Below are 6,906 nucleotides of genomic sequence, written 5' to 3' on the forward strand. Positions count from 1 at the left end.
TAGGCTAAGTGACAGCTTCCCAAGGATAAAATCCCACAGCCTTCTGTGAGGAAGAGGGGTAACCAGCAGGCAGGAAAAGGGGCAGAACTGAGGGAGGAAGCCAGGGAGGGTTATGCACTGAAGTCTACTGGGAAGCACTTTAATTTGCAAGAGGGAAGAGCTTCCTTCATGACTGCTGAATAGAAGAGGCCTGAGCCTGTCCTAGGAAAGTTAAGCTGCTTTCTGTGCATGAGCCAGCCTCCCTCCCACCCTTGAACTTGCGTGAACTCCTCCTGCAGCCCTGAAGAGTACTGGGAGAAGCGAGGATCACCCAGAGTCCCTGCTGCTAGTCTCTGGAATACAAACAATGTTTGAAGTCCCTCTGTCCAGACCAAGTGGTTGGAGTCTTTGCGGGGTAAATTCCTGACCCAGACATGAAGGGAGATGCTGAGAGCAAAGAACAGGGCTGTGAGGATGAAGTTAGGGCATAGAATGTTGGCCAGGCCAGCCTGGAATATGAAGTGTGGAAGAACATGAGGAAAAGGATTGCAATAACCTGGATAATAAAACAAAAACAAAAACAAAAACAAAAAACACCAGCTAAATGACAGGGGCCAGTCAGGGTGGCTCTGAGAAGGAACTGACAAAGAGGTCACATGATAGCAGCAGGAACTGCAGGGAGAGCACCAGGCTGTATAAGCAGCTTTCCTCTGATCTCTTGGGATGCCTGGGTGACATTCCACAGAAAACAGCTCCTGGCTTTCTTCCCAGTACTGAAGGAAGCACCCGTTAGTCAAAATGAGCTTGTTTGCCTTGCTCTAAGACAAAGGCTTCAAAGACCCTGCCTGGGTCGATGGTCAGGAAACCACATGATGGTTTGGGGAAACTGGTTTTAAATTCGTAAGTGGACGGTGGGCGCGGGCCCTGTCTGGACAATGGTAACCCGCTGATCCTCGGTTCCCGCTCAGGGCTCTGTGGCCGGTCCTGCCACTGTGTTTGGGCCCCTGCTTTGCTGGGCCCACTCCTCTCCTGCCCTCCCAGATCCTTGCGCCCAGCTCCTGACCCTCCTAGGCAGCCGTTGCCCAAGGCCTCGGTGAGGGGCAGACCCAGGCAAGAGCCTTCACATCTGCCCAAACACTTCCGTGGCCACCAGATGGGGGGATGAGGGATGAGGGCATAGCTGTGGTCGCGCTCCTTGGGGGAAGATATGCCGGCAGAGGGACTGGGTTTGGGGTGAGCACCTTGGCATGCTAGGAGCGGACCACCCTGCAACCCCGGACTCCATTTCCCGGGACTGAAGACTATTTTTGTTTTAGTTACCTGTCGTCCACCTCTCTTACCCATTCCAGTTTTCTTAATTATAGCATGCGTTTGTGTGCGGGGGTGTGTGACTGTGTGATTGTGTCGTGTTTGTATGGGCATGTGTGTTAACTTACTTTCTCCCATCTTTCCTAAAATGCAAGCTCCATGTTTGTTGGAAATTGCTTCACTTCTTGCCTTTTTGTTATAGAAATTTTTTAAGGTTTTATTTATTTTTGAGCGAGAGAGACAGCATGAGTCGGGGAGGGGCAGAAAGAGAGGGAGACCCAGAATCCCAAGCAGGCTCCAGGCTCTGAGCTGTCAGCACGGAGCCGGCCATGGGGCTCTAACTCCCCTCCAGTGCTTAACCGACTGAGCCACCCAGGCGCCCCTCTTCACTTATTTTCTTGTGTTGTATCCACAGAGCCTAAAAAGCATGCCTTGTATATGGGAAGCACTTAGAAAACATGTTGAATGGATGAAAGATGAGTACAAATGGCTTATCTATATTAGCAATCCATGTCTCAAGTGTATCCTGACCTACTTACGAGATAAGAAATGTATGGCTTAATATAGCATTCAAGATGTGTCTACTTAAAGACCTATATTTACAGGAAAGCCCGTGTAATATGTGTATACTGGAAAATGATACAATTTGAGTAAACTATATTAAAATATACATATTTTAAGTCAATCTAAAATGCTAGGTGTTAATAAAACCCCCATAATTTCAGTAGTTTTTCTTAACATTAGAGCAGTTACATTATTGAATAGGTGTGTTGAAATCTTGTGAAGAGACACAGACACATCTAGGTAATCCAGCCATCTGAAAAGTTTATGAGTATCAATAAAATCAGGTTTGCAAGCTTAGACTTTAAATGATGACGTAGGAGTCTTAGGATTCATGGTGTACAGAAACTTCCTGTGGAAAACATGAAGAGAAATAGTTGACTTGCAAATCAATATTCAAAAATTAAGATCCTGGGGCGCCTGGGTGGCTTGGTCGGTTAAGCGTCTGACTTCCGCTCAGGTCATGATCTCATGATCCTTGAGTTCGAGCTCCGCATCGGGCTCTGTGCTGACAGCTCAGAGCCTGGAGCCTGTTTCAGATTCTGTGTCTCCCTCTCTCTGACCCTCCCCTGTTCATGCTCTGTCTCTCTCTGTCTCAAAAATAAATAAACGTTAAAAAAATTTTTTTTTAATTAAAAAAAAAATTAAGATCCTTTGGGCACATGGATAATGATGTGAAAGCAAGTCAAGACATTATGGTTAAGGTTTTGAAATTTGGCAATTACCGCTGATGATAAAGTTGTAGGAAATTTCAGTCTTCATCCCCAAAACTAAGGTCAGCCTCATATTGAACTATCTTTTTAAAAAGAAAATTAGGTAGTACTTGGTAATCCTTATGCCTGTGTTCAAGGATCATATGAAGGGGTGCTGATAAAGAAGAAAGCTTGAACCACAAGGCTGACTAAACAAAATCGCTAAGCTCTCTATTAGTCTCAGGAGACAAACAATCCAATGAGGTGACAGAGGGTTGCTGACTCAAGACATCCTTGACTTGCAGATTTGTCTTCAGTATCCTAAATAGGTTTTTAGGTTTGTGGTTGGCTAACATTAACAAAAGAATTCTGGGTTCTACAGTAGATTCGGAAGCACATAGGCAATGTTTATAACATTCCTCCATTCAGTATGGTGTCATATGCATTAGTTTTACTCACACTCAGCGTTTTACTATGTAATAGAAGGCATTTGTCACCATCCAAGACAGCTATAATTGACTCTCTGCAAGATGGTAAGTGTGTTTCAACACAGGTCTCCTTTCCTCTAAGGCTCAAACTCTACCCAGCCAAAATTAAAAAATGAGTACTTTGTCTAGCAATGACCCATGCTAGGGTCAGACCCATCCCATTTATGTCATTAGGGTTCTTTTCTAGCTAACTTTTGAGTCCTGCTAATACACATCCTCTAACAGTTTTGACAAGGGGAAGATAACTAAGTGATTGGACATACCTTCTCTGCAGTGCATTTATAAATGCAGCATTTATGAAGTCTTGTCAACATCTCTACTCACACTTAATGTACCCCATAAAATCGATACATGTTGTAAAAACTGAAGATCAAAAAGCTGAAGCTATTTGTTGAAAATTGCCTAGCTGGTAAATACCACAGCCAAAGTTCAAATATTGGTTGTTTCACTCAAAATCTCTAACCAAATTTGCTAACCAAAATGTTACATTGTGAGGTCTGTCTTAGTGTTTGTTTTTAGCAGAATCTGGAAGCTGGTAGCCTTAAAAGGAATATAAAGTGTTTTTATTGATAGTTACATTGATTATACAAATAATTGCACATTGAATACTTAAGGAGATTATATAATCAACAGGGGCTTTATCGCAATAAAAATGCCACTGGAAAGCTTCAAACAAAAATTATAAATCTTAAAAAAAAAGCAAAATGGGCGACTTGATAACCATTCAATCTAAGAAGATGGGAGGCATCACAAATGGAATAAGAAAACTGAACCCAGGGTCAGAAATTAAAAAAAAAAAAAAAATTAAAAAAAAAAAAAACTTGAATAGAGTATACACAAGAGCCTTAGAAATATAAGACCTTGGGGCACCTGGATGCCTCAGTCTGTTAAGTGTCAGACTTAAGCTCAGGTCATGATCTCGCAGCCCATGAGTTCAAGCATCGCGTCAGGCTCTGTGCTGACAGCTCAGAGCCTGGAGCCTGCTTCGGATTCCGTGTCTCCCTCTCTCTCTCTGCCCCTTCCCTGCTTACACTCTGTTTCTCTCTCTCTCTCTCTTTCAAAAATGATTTAATGTCAAAAAATTAAAAAAAATACATGATCTCAGACACCTCTATAAATTAGGTTAAAAATAGTTGACGCAGGATAGTCTTTTGTTTTTGTTTTTGTTTTTTTTTTTTAATTTTTTTTAACGTTTGTTTATTTTTGAGACAGAGAGAGAGCATGAACGGGGGAGGGTCAGGGAGAGAGGGAGACACAGAATCTGAAACAGGCTCCAGACTCTGAGCTGTCAGCACAGAGCCCGACGCGGGGCTCGAACACACGAACTGTGAGATCGTGACCTGAGCTGAAGTCGGACGCTTAGCCGACTGAGCCACCCAGGCGCCCCAGGATAGTCTTTTGAAATTGCATCTCGTTTGTGTGTGAGAGAGCGTGCGATGCAACTGAATAAAGCCTATTGATGAAATACAAATAAGGTCCTATATGATTAGAAACTGGAGGAGTGATGATCACTTTCGGGTGGACTGCATGTTGGTTTATATGAGAATTTTCCCAGCATTTTAATATTTTGTGCTCACAAGCACCAATATTTGAATGCAACTGTGTCAGCTGAAGGCAACAAGCACACGATGCAGATCCACTCCACGTTCTTCCTTTTTTTGCCACAAGCTTGGACTTGGAAGTGCTAGCAGGTGGTCACCATTAGTCTGCCCACAGTTCAATAGCGTCAACTCTTCTTCCCACCCCCTCTGTTGAGCTATCTTCACAATTTAAGATCATGTATTTGTAACAGTGCTGCCTTATTCGATGATCTGCCATGTCTTTACCTGTACTAGTATTTTTCCTTAGTAATTATTGTTAGGATTCTGGCTGTAAGTTCCATTGATACTGAGGACACTGTTCTAATCCCATTGTTCCTCATAGGTGTTTGTTTCAGCAACATGTGAAATTTTTAGCAACATATCCATTAGATACATGATAAATGATAAGTTGTGCTATGGGAAAATTTTCAAGATAAATGTAGACTTTTTCTTAAAAAAAAATACATAATAGTATGCATAGTGTGATTCCATTTTGATATGAAAGAGAAAAAATGAAACTGTATATAGATTTACTCTTGTATCACAGAATATATTTAAAAGATCTCCAGGTAGATAACACAAGGGTAACTACCTAGGTGTGTATCTCCCAATATTTCCTTCTGAAACTAAAAAGAACAAGAAAAAGAACAGAGAATGTACTAAAGTCATGCTTTTTGCTTTCATAAGTTGAAAATGGAGCATGCTCAAACTTTAAAATAAAAAAAAAAAGGGGGGGAATAAGTAGAGACGTTATTAGATCCCAGTGGACACTATATCTTAATCCTGCCCTGCTGCAAGGCTTTGTGTTGAAGAGAGCAGACAGAAAGAGGGGGAGAGAAAGGGACTGAGGGAGAGAGAGAGGAGGGGTGGGGGAGGAAACCCTAGAAGGGAGAACAGGGGAGTGGGCAATAGATTTAAAGTTAACCTAAAACTATTGCCCTTAAGAGTCTGACAGCTGTAATAGTAAAAATACTTTTTAAAAGTAAAGTGTTCTGAACGATCACAGCATGATTTTCATAGAAGAAACTTAAGTTCTTGCAATGTGAATTGGCTGTCTTTGAAACACATAGCATTTGAGAAAAAGAAAAGAAAAAGGAACGGTATCCCTTGGGGAGAAATAATATAAGATTTTAAAATACCATTTTGAGTATCTTTAAAAAAAAATAAATGAAGACCCGAATCTACAAATTAAAGGGCAAATAGAAAATTATCTCAGAATGATTAGGTCTTAGAAGTATCCTCGTCAAACTATTAAACTTTGAAGATAGAGATGAAAAAAATATTCGAGTTCTTTAGCCAGAAAAGATCAAATAGCTTACAAGGCCAAAAGGATGAAGGTGATATTCAATTTTTTTAAAAGCAACATTCAGAGCAAGACCGTAATGGAGCAGGATATGCAAAAGATCATTAAAAGAAAGTGTGAACCAAGGATTTTATATCTAGTTAAACATTCCTTAAATAAGAAGGTTATGGAAAAAGTTTTAAACATCTATGAATTTAGGGGATTCTTGACTAATGAGACCTTCTTAGGGAAACTCGAATGAGCTCCACTAATACAAGAGATGCCTGGGGAAATTTCAACAAAAGGACAGATACCAAGAAGTTTAATATATGCAATTTAAATTTAATGCTAAAAAGTGGGGATGGGATGGACTGCTAATGTACGAATTCTATGTAGGGTGGCATAGTACATTTTTTTTTTTAACGGGAGGAAAAAATTCAAAGAAGGAATTCGAATGAGAGCATTAATTCTTTTTAAATTGATGTATAACATTCTATTAAAGTATACTCCTTGACACATGTATAGGCAATAAATAGGAAATAAAAAATGCCACTAAAATCGGGCAAAGCAAGTATTAAAAGTTGGAGTACAAAAAAAAAAAAAAAAAAAAAAGGGGAGAGGGGGGGAGAGGGGGAGAATAAAAAACAAAAAAAGACTTTAAAAAACTGAAAACAAATGGGGGGTGGATGGGGGGTGGGAGGGAGGGGAGGGTGGGTGATGGGTATTGAGGAGGGCACCTTTTGGGATGAGCACTGGGTGTTGTATGGAAACCCATTTGACAATAAATTTCATATATTGGGAAAAAAAAAGTTGGAGTACGAAAACTGGGAGCTAAAGGGCATTGGGGAGCCAGGCTGGCTCAGTTGGTTAAGCGGCCTACTTCGGCTCAGGTCATGATCTCATGGTTCATGAGTTTGAGCCCTGCGTCAGCTCAGAGCCTGGACCCTGTTTTGGATTCTGTGTCTCCCTCTCTCTGACCCTCCCCCATCCGTGCTTTGTCTCTCTCTGTCTCAAAA

General features: G+C 41.2%; 1 pseudogene; it reads right to left on the reverse strand.

Annotated features, from left to right (window-relative positions):
* Positions 1 to 249: 249 nt before the first annotated feature.
* Positions 250 to 717, reverse strand: LOC125917147 (transmembrane protein 138-like; annotated as a pseudogene).
* Positions 718 to 6,906: the final 6,189 nt, after the last annotated feature.

This window comes from Panthera uncia, unplaced genomic scaffold (genome assembly GCF_023721935.1).
Source record: "Panthera uncia isolate 11264 unplaced genomic scaffold, Puncia_PCG_1.0 HiC_scaffold_1533, whole genome shotgun sequence".
NCBI classification, from domain to species: Eukaryota; Metazoa; Chordata; class Mammalia; order Carnivora; family Felidae; genus Panthera; species Panthera uncia.